The 25,375-nt window shown below is 28.4% G+C and overlaps 1 long non-coding RNA gene across 6 annotated transcripts; it reads left to right on the top strand.

The window, feature by feature from the left end:
* The first annotated feature begins 7,467 nt into the window (after positions 1–7,467).
* LOC147812615 (uncharacterized) lies at positions 7,468–25,168 on the top strand. Of its 6 annotated transcripts, none has more exons than XR_015433319.1 (8): positions 7,468–8,008; positions 8,398–8,602; positions 9,206–9,288; positions 12,524–12,665; positions 16,207–16,358; positions 19,755–19,969; positions 22,576–22,708; positions 23,580–25,168. It is a non-coding gene; the product is annotated as an uncharacterized LOC147812615 (long non-coding RNA). The 6 variants fall into 6 exon arrangements; XR_015433320.1 differs by lacking the exon at positions 7,468–8,008 and adding an exon at positions 9,808–9,893 and having other exon boundaries at positions 8,287–8,602; XR_015433321.1 differs by lacking the exons at positions 7,468–8,008; positions 12,524–12,665 and adding an exon at positions 9,808–9,893 and having other exon boundaries at positions 8,268–8,602.
* The last annotated feature ends 207 nt before the right edge of the window (positions 25,169–25,375 follow it).

The following is a 25,375-nucleotide window of genomic DNA, read 5'->3' as shown; positions in this document are numbered from 1 at the left end:
AGGTTACTAATAGTAAAACCTAGTATTTCTTTTATGAAATAATTTATTTGTTTTATGAAATAATTTAAATGACAAAGGTCAAGTTATCTGGAATGTCAATTTATCCGTGGGTACTTCGTTTTTTAAATGAAACAAATATGACGTTTGCCAGTTCCACAATCAAGCCAATGATTTACAGAGGCTTCTGCACAGAAATCTGAAAGGGGTTTTCCATTTAGGTGGATGTTCATAATTGCGTTTAACGCTTCTTGTTTAAGACCAGTATGTAATGTGTTTTTGTGTAAGCTCATTGCTGAAAAGCCTCTTTCAACCACTGCAGTACTCCCAGACAGAGAAAACATCATTTCCACCAAGCGCAGTATGTTGCTGTATTTCTAGATTAGAGGGTCATTTTAGAAGTAAGGCGCTAGACTCTTGTAAGATAACAAAAGTTGAAAATGTATCACGAATATTAATGGGAAAATGGCCGTCCGCACGGACGCCGGATTCGAGATATTTGTTGTCCACAAGGGAATTATTTTGACCGCCGAGGACGGGTGGTTTTTCGAGCCCTGGTGTAATGGATAGTTAATTCGTAGCACCAGATGGCGCTACCCCTCTATCCGCCAAAACAATAACAATAGTCTTCATTCTGACTTAATTGGAGATGAGCTCTGCGAACCATCATGGTTCCCTTTTTCCCACTCATTTGAGTGAAACTTTCAAGTTCTTTTTTTTAATGTTAGTTAATGTTTTATTATTACCCTTTATTGTTAAATGTTTAATGTGAATGTATAATTAAAAATACTGAGCTCTTTATGATGGTGTTTTTCTTCCATCGTCTTGCGTCCTTACAATAGTTTATTTTTAAAATGAATTCTTTGATGATAGAATAAATTGCAAGATTTTTAGTAATTTTTTTTCAAAACTACTAGTTTTTTTAAAATCAATTTTGTCTTACATTTTATTATATTTTCACATGTTATTATATTTTTACATATTCCTATATTTTATTATATTTTTGCATAGTATATTTTTTTTATGTAAAATTAAATTTTTTTATTTATTTTTTAGTTTCTGCTTGAAAATTATTTTATAAAATCCCAGTAGATTTAAGCTATATTTTCAGATTTTTAACATATCCAAACGTGAACTAAATGGTGAACTGTATTAGGGTTTCAGTGAAATTGCTAACGATCCAATATAGTTTAAACATTTAGTTGGATTACTTCTTGGCCAAATGGTGGACAGTGAAGCAAGAGCTATTGCCTGGTTTAATTGTAATCTGAGTATATACTTTATCCTAGCTGAATGAGTTTTATTAGTAGAGTTTTATGGAAAAGGTTGGTATAGAAGGTTAGAAATTATTATCCTTCCTGATTTTAAATCTAGATATGTATACAATAATCATAAGATGTTTAACAAAATTGTCAAGCTTTAGTTATTTTTTAGTAGAAATTTTATATTATTAATTTTTGATTTTTAACCTTGTATGCAGGGCCATGTAACCTTTTGCTATTTTTCAAAATCATATGATTAAGTCAATTAAACAAATAGATAGAGAGAACAGCATAATTTGTATGACCTTAAAAATTTGTCCTGAAAGTTCTTAAAAAGGCATTAAATGTAACAAGTGACTAAAAGTTTAGAAAATTTATATTATATGAAAAGTTTTTATGATGTAAGGAAAAATATTATCCTTCTTAAGAATGAGTCATGCTATGCATACATTATTATTATTATTTATAGTATGCGTAGAGTTTGAAATTGTGTTAGTTACACTAATACTATATGGCAATAAATATAAGTTTTTTTTTTATCGTAAGGTATGATATATTGTGAGAAATGATTTTTTAACAACTTTTTAAAGGAACTTAATAATTATTAATAATAATTAGGCATTAATTTATTTTTCTTGATATTAAGTAAAAATAAAGTTTTCTCTTTAATTTTTTAAACAAAAAAGCTTAAATGCACTTTAGTTTTAATAAAAATACATCAAAAATACATTGTTAGAGTAAAGGAATTAGCAATTTAATAAAAGTACCATTAAAACTGAAATAATAAAGCAATCCAAACTTATTTTGTAAAGCAATTCGAAATATGCCAATTGTGTAAATTTCTTGCAAGAAAGCTTAGTACTCTTATTAGCCTTTAATTTCTTTTAAATAAAATCATGAGGTATAATTACAAAAATGTCAGCTCTAAAGAAATTTTTTTAAAACTATTGTAAACATAGTTTTTTTTTGTTTCATTTTATATTTCATACAGATGTTTATTCAATTTAACGTTTTATGTATTCCTTAATTTATGAATTAACTGATTTGCCTTGAATTAATTTTGACTTTTTTACTTTTGAACGAAAAGAATTTTCTTTGAAATCTATAAAGAAATAAAAAAAAATTTTACAAAAAATACTTTATGATATTTGGTAGTTTTATTTGGAAATTGTGGAAAATGTAAAAATACGAAATGTACAATAAAAAAAATATTATTTCGCACCGTCGTTCCTTATAAATAAATATCATTTTGAACAATGATATCGTTGAAGATTCAATTTTTAAAAATTATTTACATTATATTGTTATGTTCAAAACCAAGCTCTTCGATAATTCTTTAAAAAATATTTGAGAACAAAATGTTATATAAATGATCATTAAATGGCGCGAATATAGAGTAAAGACTACAATGTTCAAGTTTACCCTGACGCCCTTCAGGTGAACTGATTCATCTTCCCCGTCTACATCTATGGATTGAGTGTTAGGAAACAAGTAATTACTAGTCCCGAGGGTTCGGGACTCGAGCTTCGGTCATGTTCAATATTTAAAAATTATATTTAATAAAAATAAATGTGCTTTTTTATTTATTTTTAAATCTTGTAACTTAAATAAAACATTTTTTTAAAAACTATTATTTTTAATCACGTACAATAGCAGTAAAATGGAGAAATTCTTGCTCATATACTGTACATATAAATGGCCCCATATCTCCTTTCAATATTTAACTATAATTTCCAAACTCGACCTGATAGTATATTAGAGACAAGGAAACTCTTGGATCAGTACCCCCAAAGGTATGATTCGCTTTTAAGAACAAGGAGGACTTTGTGGCTGGACAGATTTAACGTGCACCAGTCACCATTTACTACACGGGGAGTCTTCGGCCGGCGGGAATCGAATCCACAACCTCTTGAACATGGGCCCAGTGCCCTACCAACCAGGCTATCCTACGGCTATCCACTTTTTTTTCATTCATTTGAACGTTAATCTTACCGGGGGTCACCTGAAGGTGGGGCGCTCTGTAATATTCAACTTAAGCGCAATAAAACTTAGAGTCAAAAAATACATGAAGTATATTATGTTGATTGAATATTTGTCCACTGTAGAGCATTTTTGACCGAAAGTTTGGTGATTCGAGTCCACCAGGCATCGCCATAATGTTAGAGCCGTGGTGGCTCAAGGGATAGAGTCTCAAAATGAGGTGAAATGATTTCGAATCCTAGCGATGGCTAACAGATACAGCACCCGGCTCGCATGGACCACAGTACTGACGAAAAATATCCTCAGTGGTAGACGGATCAAGGGTTAGAGTCTCCTTGCTGTCGTGCTAGCCGTAGTAGGTTTTTGTGGTTTTCCTCTCCATTGAAAGCAAATGCGGCTTAGTTTTATCAAAAATTTCTCCAAGAAGTTAAGTGTCTCTTAATTCTTGATACAAGAGTTCCCTTGTCTTCTGCATTCGGTTCAAATTAACAAGGCTACGGAGGTGAACATTAGTAGCCGTAAACTCAAATTGTGTCGTCTGTTCAATAACGTTTATAAAATAGTAGGCTAATATCCAATAAAGAAATTTTTGCATTAATAATTTTTCAAAATTCGAATTATCATTTTTATAAAAAATATTATTAGAGATCAAAATAGAAAAACTTAGTATTATTCGTTATTTTGATTTATTACCTAATTACCTGTTACCTAAGACCGAAGCAACTCTTTAGAAGACAGTGTTCTCATCGCAGAAACCATTTTCACACGATTAATATAGAGGAGCTCTTATAACTCAAACTTTTTTTTTACTTCTAAAGGTCCGCACAAAAATATATCATTCAACGAGTTCAAAATTTGAAAATAAAATGAAAAATAAGTATAATAAAGAAAGTCGTTCATTCTATAAAAAGAAATCTTCGTCTACCGAGCCCTACGGTTTGAGCACTAGCTTCACAAGATATGATCCTGGTTGGAATCTCAACGATGGCTGTTTCGTAAAAATTCAGTTCTTGGCTTGCAAAGTACTGGCAGTGGTAGATGGATCATGGGTGAAAATTCCCTTGGCGTAACGATAAAAAGGGAGGTATCCGTGCCTTTCTCCCTTCTGTAACGCAAGTGCAGGTTAGTTCTATCAGTAAATTCCTCAATGAGGTTTGTTTCTCCCGATGCTTAATCCAGGAGTTCCTTTGTCTTCTGGGTTGTGTTCTAAATTACAACGTGCCGGAATAGAGCGTTGACAACGAGGACCAATACCGCGCACCCTCGGTCTCTACACATACTGATCCAAGTGGTAACCCACCCGCACACTGACCGCAGAACCGTGTCTTAACTGTCAGTCCACTACGGGACGAGAGTTTTTAGAAAAGTGTTCAAATGGTTTATTCGAGCCTACGAATTATTAATGAGTTTTTTAACTAGCTATCATAAGAATATTACTTATCCTGCTTCAAATGTTGATTAATTGATAGCGGGTTCGAAGAGTAATGAACAGCAGCGGCTCGATATTTGATCAAGAAAGAAGAACGTTCAAGAACCGATTAAAAGTAAATGGGTTAGAATAATGATAAAATCTTAGGGATATCAATTGCTGATCAAGTAATAGGAGGTTCCAGAATCGAAAAAAAAAATATGGGACCAATAATTGATCAATCGATAGCGGGTTCCAGCACTGACAAAAGCAGAGTCAGTTGGATTTGTAGTGCGTTTTATTATAAATTAAAAGAGAGTGGGTTAGAGAACAGATTGAAAGTTAAGGGATTTTAGTTCCAATCAAATGATAGAGAGTTCGAAAACCAACGAAAAATAGTGGTTACATGTATTAATAAAATTATATAGGTTTTGAGAGGGAATAAAAAAAAAAGCGTGTTTTCCCGAGAGCTAATAAAATACCGGGTTCAAATAATGATTAAATGTTCTTAAGTGAAAATACGGATCAAATGATAGTGGGTTCGAGCACCTATAAAAATAGCGATTTGATTAATCAAATGATAGTGGGTTCCAGCATTAAAAGAATGTTTGAAATATGCTCAAATAAGAAAGGTTCGTTAAACTTTTACCAAGGCTGTTACAAAGCATTAAAAAGGTCCAAGTTTTGTGGCTATATTTAGGTTTGTGGATAAAGTGGTAATTGTGATAATTTCAAATTTGGCCAGAAGGCCTCTTAGGCAAACGTGTCACATCAATAAATTCAAATAATACATGGTTCGTAGCATTTTTAAAAAGTACTTAAAGGTACAGTAGAACTCCAATTATCCGAATCAATTGGGACCGAACCCCATTCGGATCATCAAAAATTCGGATAATTGGATTTTTTTTTTTTAAAAAATGCTTATTTTAAAAAATTACTGTATATATAGTGGAAATGAGGGGAAAAAATGTTTTTAGGGATTTCTTCTAAGGATTCTTAAGGATTTCAACAATTCTTCTGTGGGATGAGTTGGTGCATTATCAAAAATCAAAAGCACAGGACTTCCAACAGATTTTTGGCTTTTTTTCACTTCAGGAATGAAAATTTCATCGTACCACTCTGTAAACAGTGCTGCAGTCATCCAAGCTTTGTATTGGTTTTTATAAAATAGGGAAAGTTTTTTGATGTTTTTAAATGATCTTGGGCGTTTTGACTTCCCTATTAACAGAAGGGTTATTTTATGGCTCCCAGTTGAGTTCGGGCAGTTAAGCACAGTACAAAGTATTACTAGCTTTATGCCCTGGAGCAGTAAGAGGCTTTGGCACTGTACTCTCTTTTAGAGGCTAAATTGGCTTTGGGCAAAGCTTTCCATATTAGACCAGTCTCATCGGCGTTGTATAAGAAGTCGGAATCGTAAGAGGCTGCTATAACTTTAAAATTTTCAATAAACTCGTCAGAAGCTTTGGAGTCCGCAGATAACAGCCGTTACTTGCTTTGAAAGATAAATAACCCAGCTTTTCAGCTAAGATCTTAGCTTTTCCACAAATCTTTGTCCTATCCTGTAAACTTTCTCTGCATAAATCTTTCCTTGGCTTTACTAAAGTTTTATTTCATTCATATAAAAAAAGAAGAAAAAAGAGAAACTTATCTTTTTACTATATTTTCATTTCGACGAAAGCGATTCGGATAATCGGCGATTCGGATAGTTGGAGCTCGGATAATTGGAGTTCTACTGTACTTATTTTCGATTTTCGTTTTTAAAAGCCCTTAAAGGTGCTTTTTTTCATGAGGTGTTTTTAAAAAGTGCTTAATTTTCCCTTTTCGAAAATTATAATTTTTTCTTTACCGTGTCGATTTTCGCCACATATTATGCAAAAAAGTGGTTTTCATATTGTTCTAACGTTTTTAACAATTCATTTGACCACAATCCATTTTAGTTTACATTCGATCCGTAGCGTTTAAAAGCGCCAATCGTTTTACATGTTCGATAAAATACTTTGGATTCCACAGGTGCGTCTACTGAGCTTGGTCAGGTGAGATTATAGCCCTCGCATGTGCAACGCTGCTGCATTTTGCAAAATATTTTCAATTTAAGGCTTCAATTTCTACCCTCTGAAATCGAATCGATAAATATCTCGATATTTTTATGGTGGCTAATATAATCAGGAAAAGAGTTCTTTGTCTGAAACTAGCTATTTTATCATGATCATGTAAACTGTTTGAAAATTATTTTGCATTTTGTTAATGTATATAGTGCTAAAAAATATTTCTAGAGTGCTTAAAATGTATTTAAAAGGTGCTTATTTTTGGTTGAAAGATTAGGCTATGCACCCTGTATTATAAAAATCAATAAATTCAATTTTCCTTGTTACCCAAAATCTATTAGATTATATAATATAGTTAGTAATTCAATAGCAAGAGGGAGATAATTAATTTTAATATAGGTTCCTAAGTTTCTAATTCTAACATATTGGTGTTTTGTTAAAAATTTGGATAAAATTAAGGTATAATCAGTTTATTTTTTATTTATTTTACTGCTGTTTGAAATGGATAAATCATAATATACGGAGATGCTAAAAATATCTACAATATAACAGCATGAAAAAATTACAAAAAAGTTTAATTAAAAAGATTATGTGACTTTTTTATGTGATTCTGTTTTTGCTTTACTTAAAGTGCCAATATTTAATGAATTGTTTTATTGCTAAATGCTAATTTGTCAATTATGTTATTTTTAATTAAGTGTTAGAATATGTTTACTTGGCATCTAATTTTATAATCTTCTAAGCCTCTGCTTCAAACGTTTGTATTTCAAGTTTTCTGAAATAATTTTCTGTGCACAAACTTTTTTATTTTCCTATCAAATTGTTTTAAACTGAATGAGATAATTCAGTGAGACACAAAAACATCATCTGTTTCTTGTGCTGAAAAACCTTAAGAGTTCACAGTTGTCCTAATATTCCAGATTGACTGGATGAAAAAAAATTTGTTCTTGTTTTTAACTTTTTGATCTAATATTCCCAATTTTTTTCGTGTATTTTCTGATCCTCCCATTTTCTACAAGCATGAACTTTAAAAGATTTGGTTTGTAGAATAAAAGGATTTTTGTTTTCAAATTTTTTATTTTATTTATTATTTTAATATAAATTGATAATGCTATTAAAATTTCAAAATTTAGTAGTTCCAACTCAGAGACCGTCTATCAGTTACATCTATTAAAGATATTTTATTGTGTGGTCTGTGGGCTAATAATAGCACTTAGATTTTAGTTGCTCTTTGAATTATCTAATTTTGTTTAAAATAATAATAAACTGTTTGGAAAGAGAAAAGGTTTATAGAATTACAATTTTTGTATTGTAATGTAAGTGTTTTTCCTTTCTTTTTGAAAAATAGTGTATTTAGTATCTAAGTATCATAGTAATTTTGTCTATGCATTAATTGATCCTACTCTAACTTTATGTGAATTTTTCACAACCAACATTTAGTGAACTTTGTTTTAGTAGAGAAAAATACACCTTTTTACTTTGTCTTTTGTATTTTTCAAAATTAATTTAACCCTGTATACTGTTCCAAAAAATATCTTGATTTTTTTTTAAATTGTTTGAGTTTTTCTTTGTTTCATTATGAGGCTTGGAAAATATATTCTAAATTAAAATTTCTTGTTAAATGTATTATATTTCACAGCTCTTTAATTGCCTTTACTGACTGTGGTATTACTTATTTTAATATTAGAATCTTGTACATTTTTAGGCCTTTTGCTTATAGTACTTTAGCTGATCTTGTGCATCATATGAGACAATATTTATAGTTGAAGGTTCTGGCTAAGGCTGTAAATGTGTTCTCAAGAAATGTTCATGATGAATCTTTAGTAACTACAATTCAAACAATGTCTTGTATACTTATTCTGAATGTAATTGAATGCATTAGAATAAGATCTGATCAAGAAAATGTCAATGTAAGTTCTTTTTTTCTTATTAATTAAAATATAAATTTTAGGCCACTAATTAAATTTATTATAATGCAAGGCAATAATGCTTTTAAATTGTGAAGATTTTTTATTGTGTGAATAATAGTTGCATTTTAATGAAATCATGAGAGTGGTGTGTGCAGTTAAATTTATTTTGTTACACTTCTTATGTCTATAAAAATATGATGTCAATAACCATGAGAATCTGGCAGCATATCAAAGCCTTATACTTTCAGCCATTGAATGCATTGTATTTTTACATTATATTCTTCTAGCTACGAATTTCACCCATTTTTGCACCTTAACTATTCTTAAAGTGAATTTCAATTCAGATTATTTTATGGTATTATAACTAGTTTATAATTCACGATATTATAACTAGTTTTGTTGTTCTGGCAATGAAAATTGTTCTTTGCTAACTATTAAGTCTATTGTAGAAATTTTCCAAGTTTTTTTTTCTTTTGCAAATTAGTAATTTCCATAAGAATAATATTTGTAGCAACAGTAGTTCTGGTATATTATGTATGAAGCAGTGAAAAGTCATCTATGATGTTTATTATATTTTGAAAAAAATTTATGCTTTATTTATAGCCGTGAGTTGTTAATGAGGAGGCTTGAAGTTTTAGTTTTAAAACTACTGCAAAGCTGCAACTGCCTGTTCTGCAGAAAAAAGCGTAAGCATACATTTACTTTCTGTTAAATTTATATAGTTGCTTATAGTGCTTGTATTCACAGTAAAACTTGAAAATGTAATAACTCCTTAAAAAAAATAATAATATCCACTGTTTTTAACATCTTTTGACTAGTATTAATCATTTAGAGTAGAAAAAAAACTTGAAGGATATTTTCAATTGTCTTAAAGAATACTAATTTTAATATTGTCTATATAATATATATTGACTAATATATATAATTGTCTAATATATAATAAATATTGTCTTAAAGAATTTGTATCTGTTCAGTGCTGATAACTGCAAATGCATTTTAGAAATCATTCTTGTCACACATATTTATAATTGAAACACAAAGAATGAAACTTTTATTTTGCTAAAAGGCATCCACTTTATTTTTTAATGCAAATAAATTTCTATCTATATTATTGCCAACAGACAAAGTGCAAACATAACAGGCAATTTCAATGTTAAACATCTACTCACCAAGCTTTTTTTATCATCATATTTTTTTCCACTTAGTTTTGCTCCTTGAGTCCTCCCCGGTGGAGTTAAAGTAAAGACTGAAGTTCCATTCAGGGGGTCTATTAGACCGATGAGATGAAAAAGTAAGATTTGAGAAAGGAGTCATGTTTACGCATTATAAGGTTTTTATCATTACTGTTACAGTTACTTTTTAAAAAAAAATATCAGAATTGCATTTTCATATAATTAATAAAGTTGAACCCTGCTACGAGAACAATTGACTTGATATTTTTGACTGCAACATTGTTTTCCTCACGCTGTTTCTACACAGCCTTGATCACACACAACAGCACCCCGCACACACTCGACTGCTAATTTCAAGGCGAGAGCGACCGCTCTAACAACCATGATTTTAATACAACTCTCCTGGACTCTGGCAAAACAGCAAGGAATCAACTATTGGTATCCGTTCATTGAATTCTATCACAGATAAAATTCTGGTGAGGAGTATTGTAGCATAGCTACCACTACAATCATTCACTAATATATATGACATGCTAACTCAATTCCATCTAGAGGTACCTTATGATAGATACCAGTTAGATAGATGACAGTTGACATGGTCGGTAGCTTATGCCCTCACTGGATTGAGTTTTAAATGAATTATAATACAAAAATGATAACAGCAATCAATGAACTCAAGGTCAGTCTTCTAGTGTTAAAGGTCTTTGTCAGACAAAAAAAGGATTTCCTGTAAACGTCAGAGAATTATATAAATGTAATTTCTGAATTTATTTTAAATATCGGATCAATATTTTGGAATATCTTTTTTATTATTCATTGAAAAAATAATTATGATCAAATTAGTTAAGGTGAAGGTAGTTAAGGTTCTGTTGAATATAATTACCTTCAGTAGCAAGTCAGTTTTTGCTACAATTAAATAAAATTAAACGAAAATTATACCAAAATATTTTTTTGTTATTTAATAAATGGGGAAATTGTGTTCAAAATAACTATCCTTTATTTAACAATAAAGGAAGTATTCTTTTCCTATGTGAGAATAACCCAAATAAGGTACTGCCTGGAATGTTATTTATTCCTACTTATCTCTTAGATAGTAAAAATAAACAGAATTTGAAATGTGGTGATGCTAATAACTATAAATTTTTCTGAGCTTAGTTCACTTGTTTCTTTATCTGTTTTTGATACAGTTCTTAAAGTGTATCAGAAACTCAGAGATAGTTATTATTTTTTTTTAAATTAAATAGATATAAATTATTTTTAAGTATCACATTTTAGGGTATATAGGCATATATACCTTCAAAGGTATTTGGCATATAGCCTTTTTATGTTTTTTAGTTTCACTTAAATTTTTTTTCTTGTGTCCAGAAGTTATTAAGCTGTTAAATTTATTTATTAATTTATATTCAGAGAATATTTTAGTAAAGTAAATACAAGTGTAACTTTTCTTGGATGCCTTCTTATTAAAGTTAAGCATAATTTTAGATTAAGATATTTAACATTTTGCATTACATCACAAATTTTTATGAATTATTTGACTTTTTGAAACAACAAATAAGTGTTGATGAATTTTTTTCTTAATTTTCCTATTAATTTTATTATCAATACATAAAATGTATATTAAACTTTCAAATTGCATGGCTGTTTCAAAAGCAGTAATTTATTTATATCTTAATTTATTGTCATAGTTAAACTTTCTATTTTATATATATTTTCAAAAGAATATTTTTTGGGGAAATTTTAAGTTAGCTTATATTCTGTGTGATGTGAATTTAATATCAGAAATAGTGCTTAAAAATAGATTTTTTTTTAAGTTAAATATTTTTTTCAGGTGATTTTTATGGCTTTTTTTTTAATTTTATGATTCTGTTTATCATGAAATGCATGTTATGTTTAGCAGAATTGTTTCTTAATTTCTTATAATTTTTTTTAAAATTTCAAGTTGATTTTTAATATTTAAAAAACAAAATTATTCTCATTGATGAATATAAACCTTTACATGTAATTTTCTTCAAATTTTTAGGCTATATTTGACTTATTTTAATGCTTTAAAAATAATATTAATTTTAATACTAAAGGGATATTTCAAACTGTTTTACATATTCCTCAATGTACATGCTTTATTGGAATTGCATGAAAGCATAGTTTATCAAAACTATTTAAACAAATTATTTTAAAAAAGTAGTTTTTTAATTTTTGTTAATTACACTGAAAAAAATATGATCAGAATCATCCCTTTTTCTATATTAATACCATTAAAATTGCATGTCTCTATGATTATATCAAAATATCACTTTGATTAGTTTTTTTCCCCTTTATCTTTGCTGTTCGCTGTTGTAGCTCATAAAAAATGCAGCATATAACTAGTGGCATACTTTCTTAATCTTTTTGCAACTTTTTTTGTGCTATGTTGCAATGCTTCTGCAGTCACCATAGGGTGTAAGTATAAAATTTGATAGTAAGATTCTGGTAAAATTATATAGTTTTCAAAATTATAAAAGAGTTTCTAAGAAGTGAATGTTGTTCGTATTTCTACTATCATGCTATTCTCATAAAAATTGAGTTATTTCTTCTTTTATCATTATAAAAATTAAAAAAAAAAACTACATTATTTTTTATGTTTTATGCTATTTCTTTACAAATTAAATACTATTTTTACCTGAATATTTGACTTTGCCATTACTATTTTTTTAATATGTGTTCCCTATCAAATTATACATTTAATTTTGTTCCTTTATTTAAATTGTTTCAGATTAAAACACTAATCCAAGTAAGCAGTACCAACATAAAGAAACTCTAGTTTTTATAAGATTGATGTATGCTCTACAATCTTTGGATATTTATACATTAACAGTCCCTACTCCTGGACAAGTTGTTCAGCAGCGACCAATGACGTAAGTATTGTGTCAATTTGAATGCTTCTCTTATTTTAAATTCATTTTTCTCCCATAAAATTTAGACCATCAATAGGTCTGCTCATAGAATAACCTCATTCTTACTTATTATCTTGTCTTATTACTTATGTGCTTTTATTTATTTTAATTTCATTATTATTGTTATTATTACTATATTTTTTTGGTACTTTTTCATTTCACCGGCTCAAGTGAATATGATTATTTTTTTTTATTTGTTTATTTATTTATTTGATTTTTTTTTTAAAAGCTGTAAAATAAAAAGAAGAGAAAATTGTTTTAAAAAAACAGGGAAAGAAAAAGTATATATATATATATATATATATATATATATATATATATATATATATATATATATATATATATATATATATATATAGCATAATAAATAAAAACAAAAAAAAAACACAAGGAATATTAGGAAAAACAATAAGTTTCATTTATTGTGCATAAGCTGCGAGTAAATAGAACTTATAAAATAAGTTCAAAATGTAGCGAAAACAAGGGAAAAATTACAGAAAAATTAAAAAAGGGGAAAAAAAAGAAAAATAATAATAAAAATAACAAAAAACTGGGGGGGGGGAGAGAAAAGTACAAAAAATTTAAAAAAAATCCGGAAAATAAAAGATTACTATTAATAATGTCTTTTCATCTGTACAGTTGTCACCCCAAAACACATATTGAGGGCACTGGCTTTATTGTAAGCAAAAGAATACGGCGCTTGATTTTGGATTTTGAGGCAATCTCTATGAGACTGTGTAAGCTCAGAATTAAGGGAAAGTTCTTTAATTTCAGTATTGTCTGTTCTTATGCTTATGCACCAACTGAAGATAAAACAGAGGAAGAAAAGGAAATATTCTATGAAAATTTAGACAAAATTTACTACAGTTGTCCAAAATATGATGTAAAAATTATTTTGGGAGATCTAAATGCTAAAGTAGGTAGAGAAAGGGAATTTAAGTTTGTAACTGGTGGATTTAGCTTGCATGATACAACCAATGATAATGGACACAAATTAATTTATTTTGCTGCTTCACATAATATGATTATAGGAAGTACATCCTTTCAGCATAAAAATATTCATAAAGCTACCTGGCATGCCCCATGTCGCACCTATGCAAATCATATTGATCACATACTAATTGTCGCAAGACATTACTCAGACTTGATGGACGGGAGAACTTATCATGGGGCTAATGTGGATTCAGATTATTTCTTGGTTATTGCCAAAGTTAGATCAAGATTATCAAATGCGAAAAAGTTTTAGGGAGAGACTTAGAGAGAATATGACTGTGATGAACTTAAAAATGAAAGGATAAGACTTGAATATTGCGAAAAAGTAAAGGAACAGTTGAATTTAAAGAATTGTGGTAGTACTGTGGAAAATAAATGGAAATGTATAAAATATAGTATCTATAAGGCTCCCAATACTCTGATTGGTAAAGTAACTAAGAAACAGGTTAAGGATTGGTATGATATTGATTGTGCCATTGCTAATAATAAAAAGAATGTTGCTTATAAACATATGATACAAACACACACAAGAAATAGTGCAGAGGAGTACCATAGATGCAGAAAAGCGGTGAAGAAACTCTTTAGGCAGAAGAAAAGGGTCTTTGATGAACAATTGTTGAAAGATGTTGAACATCTGAAATCCATTAATGAATGCAGAGCATTCTATCGGAAAATTAACCGCAGTCAATTGGACTTTAAACAGACCTCTAGTCTATGCAAAAACAAATTTGGTGAAATTATTACTGATAAACAAGACATTTTAAAACGATGGCATGAACATTTTAAAGAACTTCTAAATGAAAATTATGAGGATGTTGAAATAATTGCACCTGAATTCATAAATTACATAGAAGTTGAGGGTCCAACTATTGAGAAGATTAGAGCTGCAATTAAAAACTTAAAGAATAAGAAGGCTGCTGGACATGATCTTATTTCAGCAGAACTACTAAAAAATTGTGAACATACATTATTGATTAATTTATTTGAACTTATTACTGACATCTGGCACTCTGAGATTATGCCAACAGATTGGAATATCAGCATTTTGTGCCCAATTCACAAGAAATGAGATCCTATGACCTGTGCCAACTATCGTGGCATTAGTCTTCTTTGTATAACTTATAAAATTCTATCTAGAATCTTATATCTTAGGCTGTTACCATTTATTGACTCACAAATATGAAAATATCAATGTGGATTCCGTGCTGGAAAATCAACTAAAGATCAGATATTTTGTCTCAGTCAGTTTTGAAGAAATCAATGGAATTTAACATTGAAACACCTTTTATTGATTTCAAGGCTGCTTTTGATAGTATCAATAGAAACTATCTTTTTGAAACAATGAATACTTTTTAAATACCTTCAAAACTCATTAAATTGATTAGACTTACATTGAAAGATACAAGTGTAAGATTAAGTTTCTGGGGTCTCTGTCAGAAAATCTTGACACGTTTACAAGGAGATTCGCTCTCCTGTCTTCTTTTTAATGTTGCGCTTGAGAGAGTAGTTCGTGATTCAAACATCAACACCAGTGGTTACATTTTTACTAGATCAGTACAACTACTTGCATATGCTGATGATGTCGATATAATTGCTCGTTCCCTTCCGGCCCTGAAATAAGATATGGGTTTATGTATAGTTTTCTTAAAGCATTACTTTTTGTAATGATGGATTTAACTGGTGAAGTTTCAAGTGGTGCTGTTGATCTTGCTAAGTAAAATAGACAAATTTATTTTTGAGACATAACAATATAAGTTTTATTTATGAGTTTAAAATAATTTTGTAATGTATAATTAAAAGTTATTTAGTTAATCAAGTAATGTATGATGTATTAGTTTCCTTATTAATACTTTGTTTAGATTTATCCTGATCCTCCAATCAATATTGTTTTTGTGTATATTTACCACTATAGTTTAATATTAGTATAGTTTATACCATTGTTACATTACTTTTTAACTTAAGCATGAATTATCATAATGTTATTTTTACTTTGACTTCTGTGCAGCATACTCACATCAAGCTTACATGTTTTTAAATTGTACTTTCAACCTAGTTTTTCAAATTTTTCATTCTAAAACAATGATTACAAGAAAAACCAAATATTTCTCCTTTTTATATGTATTAATTGCCTTGAGTTAAATAAACTTGAAAATAAAAGAAATTGTGAATATTTTTTAATATAATGCTTTTACTTTCTTAAGTTAAAAATAAACTGTTTAATGTGTCAAGTATCAATCCGAGGCTTTTCAAAATGTAAGACTTTGCATTAGCTAAAAAAAATGACAACTGCTTTAATCAGTGGATATCATGACACAACAATATTTCCTATTTTTTATTGTAATTGATAGGTTGAAAAAGTCAGCCAATATGTCAAAAATACTACATGTTATATGCTTTTTTATTAGTTCTCATGAAAATCCTTTTTTTTTCCTTACTTATTTACAAACAATTTAAAAAGAAACGAAATGATTTTACTTCATAAATTTTTTCTACATTTTTATTTGTTTAGAAATAATTTATAAACGATGCTCACTACTTACTGTTAACATTTTCCTGGTGATGATGCAGACATGGTTGCAGCTCAAAACAAAGCTATAATTGAAGTTGTTCAGGAACTTGTACGACAGCCGACTCAACCAAATACATGAGTTAAAGATCAGAGTAAGTATTTTTAATGTCTTTTTCAATAACTTTAATAACAAACAGATTTATTTCTTTAGTTTTAATTATGTAAAAAATTAAATATTATGAACAAATATATAAATTAACGTGAATGATTTCCTTATAAATTTATATGGTATAATATTTATAAAAAAAGAATAATTTTTTATCACTCAAAGAATAAATTGAAAAAATTCGAGACTTCAAAGAAATTTGTCATCAGGGTTGTTAGGAGACAGACAACCCTGACTACAGAAACTTAATTTTTTAACTTAACCAAGCTTAAGTCAGTATAGAAAATTACTACTTAAATTTTAGGGACCATAATTGTTTTTCCCTAAAATGTTCATAAGACCGAAAATTTTTAGCATTAAAAACATAAGTCAGGGTGCATAGCGTTTTTAAAAAGTGCTTAAAGGTGGGTTTTTTTTCGATTTTCGTTTTTTAAAAGTCATTAAAGGTGCTTTTTTCTTTGGGTGTTTTTAAAAAGTGCTTAATTTTCCCTTTTTCAAAATGAGTTTTTTCCTTTACTATGTTAGTTTTCGCTTCAAATTATGCAAAAAAGACACAGTACACATTGTTCTATTCAACGTTTTCATAAACAATTCAACCCCAACCTATTTCGGCATATTGTCAGTCCGTAGCGTATGAAAACGCCATTAGTTTTGCATGATTGAAAATTTCATGATTTTTGACGATTGTCAAAAACAACGCCAAAAGTTTTTTTTTTTTTTTGACAAATGACGGTTTTATCTTGTTAAGATAAAACCGTCATTTGTCAAAAATTTTACAACCCTGCCTAACTATGATATTTTTTTAAAGTGCTTAAAAATATTTTTTGAGTGCTTGAAAAGTGCTTATTTTTTCTTGAATAATTTGGCTATGCACCCTGTAAATAAATTTAGCTTATCATAAAATAGTTTAGTTTATCTTTATACAGTGTTAAGCAAAATTCTTTGAAAATTGGAAGATAATAATTTAAAATTTCATGAAGCTTAAAAATATTACAGCAAAAATAGCAATGTGTTGCATTAAACTGCAATTGTGATTTCATAAGTTATTTGTAAAAAATTTTTGAACTGAATTGTTCAAATTTCAAAAAGTAATGCTAAATGTAATGCCCTTTGCCTCCATTTTTAATAAAATTCTTCTTAAGGTTCATGGATGAAAATGCATGTTTATTCGTAAAGGATAAGATTTTGAAGTCATATATTATCTCTAATATACAATAATTTGGTAAGGATATAATTATTGTAAATATTATGTAGTAAATATATTTTTTATTTGTGGCAAGTTGTAAAAAGTTTTTTCAGACAGGAAAGAGCTGGCTTGTGAGTGGTAATTTCCCTTTACCTGGTTCAATTGATGAAAATCCTTTTATGTATGATTTTTGATTAGAAAATATAATCTTAGTATTTATTATGTTTGGAGGCTTTATCAAGAATACGGAAAATTCTAATTTCTGAACATAGAGAAGCTGTTTGATGCTGTTATTAATTGGTAACTTGTAGCTCAATTATTTCAAGTTTTTATTTTTGTCAAGTCTTAAAAAAATATTTTCAGACTGGCATGTGAGTGGTAATTATCTCATACCTGATTTAATTACAGAACAATTACTATTGCCTCACAAGCTGTAGATAATTGCTGTAGTCATTGCTTTTCAATTTCCGTTGAATATCCAATTATAAGCGAATTTCATTGAAATCTGTATTCAAACTTGAAATGCAGGTGTTGTGGAACATATTCATAACTTTTAAACTTGTCTTATTTACTGAAAAAAATTGACTTTAATCTTGGAATTCGATACTACTAATTCTTAGCTTAGCTGGATGATCACGCAACTGATCAAATTCTGCATGTGGCAATTATTTTGAAGTTGATGTAAGTAAACAATTTAATTGTTTACTTACAATTAAACAATTTAATTGTTAGTTTATTTTTAACTGAAAACAAACTTAGTAAAAAAGTATACTTAAACCTTACAATTCCAGTTGGGATAGGTGATGTTGCTTCGATAATAATTGTAGACAATATATGTTGAAAATAAAATAAATCATAAGTGATTTAAAACAGGAACAGGGTGACTGTATGAAACTTTTATTTCATAAAATAATAATGGAGAGCTCTTGTTGCCTAGTTTACATGTAAAATTTTAGGAAAAAATAATATATTTTGAATAATAATATAAGAATAAGCCATGGGAGATAAACTCACTATGACCTGTCTGATTAAATGCCAGTTAAGAAGTGCATATTTAATTGTTGGTTTGGAATACAGAAAGAGATCCATTAAAAATGGACAAAGCCAAAATTCAAGCCAATTGTACTAATCTCACAATATTTAATGTTAACACATAGCTGCCAACTCTACTGGATTTTCCAGTAGACTACTGGATTTTGCCAGTTTCTCCTGGTCTACTGGTTTATTTGAAATTCTCCTGGTTTTTGTACAATTTAGAAAATTCCAAAAATTGAGTAAGTTTACTTAAAAAATCCCTTTTGAAATTAATTTTTTGTGCAGATTATTGCTTGAATAATTAAAAAGTATTACTAATACATAATGAAGTGAACTTCATTTATAGAAATCAGTCCAAAACTTTTTTTGTTCTAAAATGTTCAGTTTATTTTTACTCACAGTAATCTTTTTAAATTACTTTTAAAAAATCTTTGAACTATGTTTGGTGAATTAAATGCCTATTAATGTTCAAAATTATGAGTAAACGTAATACATAACATTTCAAGTATGTTTAATGCCAATCATAACTATAGAATATTGCAGTTTTTCTACTTTGATGACTAAGAAAATCCCTAGAATTTCCTACTTCTAAAATATTTAGTACATTATGCAACAATTATCGTGAAATTTATATTATTTCGTAAAATCTACTGGATTTTTTTCTCTCTATGTTGGCAGCTATGTTAACATTTAATTAAGCAGGCTGGAGATTTATTTCCAGGAAGTTCGTTGAAAATCAAAGTAAACCTATTAAATTGTTTTTTGTACACAGTTGGGACAGAATTGAATTATATTTGTTTTAGTTGCTTTACATTAAAAAGTTAACCATTGCATTTATGAAGAAAGAAAATCATAGAAATATGTACGTTTTTTTTTTTATAAAATCAATTGATTTGTTTAATTGTGAAATACATTCTCGTTTTTTATTTTATTTTTGGGGACTACTGAAATAAAAAAAAATAAAGTTTTACAATAGTTTGTGAAATTTTAACTGAGGACATTGAGAAACTGTGTGAGATTATTGATAGATTGTAACTTGTAATCTTTATTTCAAATATATTCTTAGCATTTATTATCTGTGTAACATTGACGGCCTCTAAACTGTTTTGTTTAAATTTCTATACATATTTACTTGAGTTAATTCAGTTTGAATATTTATAGGCTATGCATTTATGGAAAGTAATTGCAGAAGTTAGAAATACAAGCATCACGAATATTATTTAGCCTCATTAAGAACTGCTCATTGATTATGTTCCATTGCAAAGACACAACCTACGACGAAACTACTACGAAAGCACAGCCTGTGCTATCTCCAATAGGATTGTTAGACGGGAATACTTTCCTCATCACTTTAGAACCTCGTCTTTTCTCATGTGGTATGTAAAAGAGACCTTTCAAAAGTTCTATTAATATTGCTTAATTATGTAAAACATATTAATATTGCTTAATATTATTTACAAACAATATTATAACTAAAGAACTCAATATTACTAACTCAAATGGTTAAAAAAAATTGCAAATTTATTACTGTAAAAATAAGACAAGAACTCAATTTGTCAGTTAAATATCAAATGAAAAGTAAATAAATTTAGATTAGAAAACATCAAAAAAATAAATTATTCTAAATTGATCTTTGCAGTTCATTATTTCTTATTTCTCAAAACATAATCCTTGTCTCTGAATTAAAGGGATAATAACGATCTGTCATAAGAATAATTTGAGAAGATTGATATTTCATTTAAAACCCATCAGTGATCCTGTTAAATTTTTGGAAGCTATGGAAGCCCTTTTACCCTCTCTTAAACGAATTATTAACATTTCTCCATAATTTTTTCTTTCAGTGCATAGCTTATTATTTTACTTCAATTAGTATACATTTTGGGGATAGTAGTTAACCACAATATCAACCTTCATCTATGAAAAGGTACCCCTACATAGAATCGAGTTAACATGTCTTATATACTAGTTAATTAGAATTACAGTCAAACCTGTTTATCTCAAATCTCACGGGAAAGGCGAAAAATTTGAGATTGAGAGGTTTCAAGTTATACAGGTACTTACAGTATACTAATTAGGAAATTCTATTAAAAGTGCTTTAATTGTTTTTAGTAGAAAAATATACACATTTCTTTAAATTAATTATACCATATATATCTATTTACATAAAAAAAAAATTTAACATATATTTAACACTGAAAATAATTTTTCCATGATTTTTGACGTATAACCTTATTTGTTTTGATTATTCTTTTGAGGTTAGAAAGAGCGCAAATACATCAAAGCCAACATTTTCCTGGGATTCAAGAATAGTTTATAAGAATTCTACAGCTTTTTCTACCTCTTTTGCATTCACTTTTGATTCATCAATATGATCTTCAGCTTCTTCCTCTTCATCTGATATTCCTGATCATTATCTGTGATTTCCGCATCTGTCAATGTTCCGCATGTTGCCAGGCAGTTGTCCACTTGTAAACATCTTCAAAATTAATGTCAACATTAAAACTAGATTTTTTTGCATTCCATTCTGGTAAATCTGGCACTGCAGTTTCATCATCTTGCCTTGTGAGCCTGGGCCTTCCTCAGAAGCTTTTCCCATTCTGCCCTTTTCCCAGCAATTGATTTCCAGTTCTTTACTTTAAGGATGACAAAATCCTCATCCACACAGTCCTTCCATCTCTTTTTGGGCCTCCCTCTTGGCCTTTTATTGGAGGGGGTTGCATTAAAGACTCTTAATGCTGTTCGCTCTGGGCTCATTCTCACTACATGCCCGGCCCATCGCATTCTACTTAGTTTAATAAATTTAATGATATCATCGCTATTAGAGATCTTATATATTTTAAAATTTTATCTTTTTCTCCAGTTGTTGTTATCGAGGATAGCACCAAAGATGATTCGTAAGACCTTCCTTTCGAAGGTTGCTAATAACTTCTCTTCCCTTTTCGTTAAAGTCCATGTTTCTAAAGCATAAGTCAAAACTGACTTCATTAATACCTTATAAAGTAAAATCTCCGTCTTTTTATTAAGTGGGATTTCAATAATGATCTTAAACCATAGAAGCAGCGATTGGCTGCGATTATTCTTTTTCTGATTGATCAAAATATAAATTTACAAAACATTTATTTGTTTCATATAATTTTTAAATTTAAAAATGAGAAGCTTTATGGCATTTATCTAATTTATGTTTTACAATACTATTTATTTAATACTATTACATAAGAACTCCAACCTTAACGGAGTAAAATTAATACATATGGTGCATAGCGTTTTTTAAAAGTACTTTCAGGTGCTTATTTTCATTTTTTAAAAGACCTTAAAGGTCCTTTTTTCAGTGGGTGTTTTTTTAAAAGTGCTTAATTTTCCCTTTTCGAAAATGAGATTTTTTTCTTTACCATGTCGATTTTCGACTTGTATTATGCAAAAGCGTGTTTTTTACATTGGTCTATTCAACGTTTTACCAATTTATTCACCCACAATCTATTTCGGCGTACCATCTGTTTATAGCGTACGAAAGCGCCAAACATTTTACATGTTTGATAATATACTTGCGAGACTGCATGTGCTTTTGCTGAGCTGGGTTCGGTGAGATTGAGTCTCTCATGTACGAGATGAGACTCTCATGTACAACTCTGCGGCATTTTGCAAAATATTATCAATTTCAGGCTTCATTTTCCACCCTCTAATTTCGAACCGAAAAATCTCTCGATTATTTTATAATGGCTAATTTAATCAAGAAAAGAGTTCTTTGTCATAAACTAGTTATTTTATCATAATCATGTAAAGTTTCTAAAAATTATTTTGTATTTTGTTAATGTATATAGTACTGAAAAATATTTCTGAGCGCATAAAAAGTACTTGAAAGATACTTATTTTTTGTTGAAAGATTTGACTATGCTCCCTGATCAAATACTGATTGTATATTAGGGTGCACTGAGTTTTTATTTTCAAAACACTAAAGTGTTTTTTTTTTTTTTTTTGGAAAAAGAGTCTCAAGTGAAAAGAAAAACACTGATACATAGCTGCCAACTCTACTGGAGTTTTGCCAGTTTCTCCTGGTCTACTGGTTTAATAAAAATTCTCCTAGTTTCTGTACATTTTAAAAAATTCCCTAAAATTGTGTAAGTTTCTTAAAAAAATCTCCATTGAAATAGATTAATGCTTGTTTAATTATTTAAACAAGTACATAATGCATAATGAAATGGGCTTCATTTAGAGATATCAATTTAAAACTTTTTCTGTTCTAAAATCGTTCAGTTAATTTTTATTCAGGACTCCGTTTGAAATTAATAAAAAAACTCTTTTAGCTATCTTTGATGAATTAAATGCCTTTTAGTATTCAAAATTATGAAGGAATATAATACTAAACTAATAATTTTAAGTATATTTAATGTCAATCATAACTGGAAAATATTAAATTTTTTCTATTTTTATTACTATAAAAATCCCTAAAATTCCTTATGTGTAAAATATTTAGTACATTATGCAACAGTTATTATGAAATTTATATTATTTCGTAAAATCTGCTGGATTTTTTCCTATCTATGTTGGCAGCTATGCTGATGGGTAAAAAACTAATATTTGATGATTTGTTCAAATGACTTATGTCACCAAAAGTAAGTGTTTGAAAAATGAGAAATATACGAATTTCTTGCTATTTTATTTTTTAAAACTTATTGCCATGAAATAATCATTAAAAAAAGAACAAGTTTGTTAAAGCTTTGAGTCTCTTGTCTGGGAGTAAAATAGATATCTACAAATTTTAATTTTATGTATATTTTTTTTTCTTCTTACATAAAACTCCTTTTTGGAAATCAAGTGTTTTAAAAAATAAAGCTTTTTTTTGTTGCTATTTAACATTTTGTACTCAGCATTTATTTTAACATTTTTTGCTTAATAAAGTAATAAAAGTTTCAAAATTTAAAATAAATATTGTGATTCTTAAGTTTTCTATTAAATATTGCAATGTTTAACTTCATTGAATTATTTCAGGATATGAAATGATCCGTATGTGAGCATCTTTAGAAGGTTTTCTTTATTTCTATGAACTGAACATTGAAATGCTTGTGTTTTAATAAAACAGGTGGGAAATATTTGCTTCTTAAAATGAATAATAATAAATATGAATTGTGTATCTTCAGAATTTGGAATTTTTTGGCTGGTAAAATTTGACATTAAAAACTGTGGTTGGTTAGATTTAAAATCATAAAAACTATCTCAAAATTCTTTTGTTCCATAGTTAGACTTTGTAAAAGTTAAGCATTACATAATTATTGAGTAGCAATAAACTGCTACTCAAAATTAACTGTATTATTTAAATTACAGTGAACTCTTGCTACTACGATATCCCATACAACAATAATTCCCTTATTACGATAATATTTCGTGGTTCCGACAAACTTGCATGCGAATGAATGTCATGCTCCTCTCATTACTACGATATTCTCTGAAACAATAAATCCCTGTAAAACTATTTTTTTTCCAAATTTCAACCTTATTTTCTCTATTTATTATCGGTTTTCAGATAATGTAAAAAATCTTATTTTATCATCTTTTACTAATTTTTTTCCATCTTTTCTGATAAGAGTTTTGGGTATTCATACTTAAAATTATTTGATAATGAAAATTATTATGCTATTTGTAATTGTGAATTCAATATATGATTTTAGTAGTAACTATGTTTAATATGTGATTAGTTTATTTAATGATATTGATAAATTGGTTATGTTCTTTTAAGTAATATAAAATACAATTTTACATAAAATATTGCAAACATAACTTAAATTCTTTTATATAAAATATATTAAAAATATCACTTATTTTAATTTTTTAAGAAATTCATAATTTTTTTTTCTTCACTTATTTGAGAATGACATTAAAAAGCTCTAAAATTAATATTATTATTTAAACTAGATTGCTATTTTAAACTGTCTAGATATTTGATAATTCTTTTTGAAAAGGGGTTTATTCCACTTGAGTTGAAAATTTAAGAAATTTAAATTTAATTGGTAAAAAATTGGAATTGTATTGTTTAAAATTAGTTTATATTGATTAAACTGATATTTATTTAACCAATTTTTTATTTCTCAGGCTTTAAAAAATTTTGCAACAAAAGATGTTGGGACTTTTTAGATGTCTTTAGTCAACAGCAAAACTGTCCCTTATTGATTTTTTTTAAATGATTGAAATTTTTAATTATTTTCCTCTCAAGTAAAATGTGCAACAAACATCTTTTATTTTAACATTTATTTCTCAGTTTGAACATTCAGGTTGCTCAGTTTATTAATGTTAAGATTTATTTTTTGAAACCTGTTAACATTTGTTGGTAAACCTTATTTATGACTAAAGTTTTGAATTTTTTAATTGTTTTCATGAATAAAAAATTTCCAAGTGATGTATGAATGATGATTTTTGATGTATGTCGCATTTTTTAATAATGTTCGTATAACGTTTGTTTTTAATAAATGTTAATCGTCATTATGTTTGCTTTTGTTGAACTTGGTTCATTAGGTATCTTATCTATACCTAATAGTCAAGCAAAATTTAGGTTTGTTGCATCAAAATAAAAAAGGCCCACTCTCTTTTTGTTATCTTTTTTTCTTTGCCGAGCGCGAAATAACTTTGAAAGACGATATAGTAGCCCACTTTCAGAGTAGGGGAGGAATTTTAACATGGTTACCATGTCTCAGCTTCGTTAAATCTGCCTGGAATAGAGAATTTAAATATTAACTTTTAAAATCTGTTTCCGTATCCTGTAATATTGTTTGGAAGCTATTGAGTTTATTCGT

This window comes from Parasteatoda tepidariorum, chromosome 4, assembly GCF_982258835.1.
Source record: "Parasteatoda tepidariorum strain Cologne lab strain chromosome 4, Ptep-v5.0, whole genome shotgun sequence".
NCBI classification, from domain to species: domain Eukaryota; kingdom Metazoa; phylum Arthropoda; class Arachnida; order Araneae; family Theridiidae; genus Parasteatoda; species Parasteatoda tepidariorum.
The sequence above is the reverse complement of the archived record's forward strand: the minus strand, read 5'-3'. Positions and strand labels throughout refer to the sequence as shown.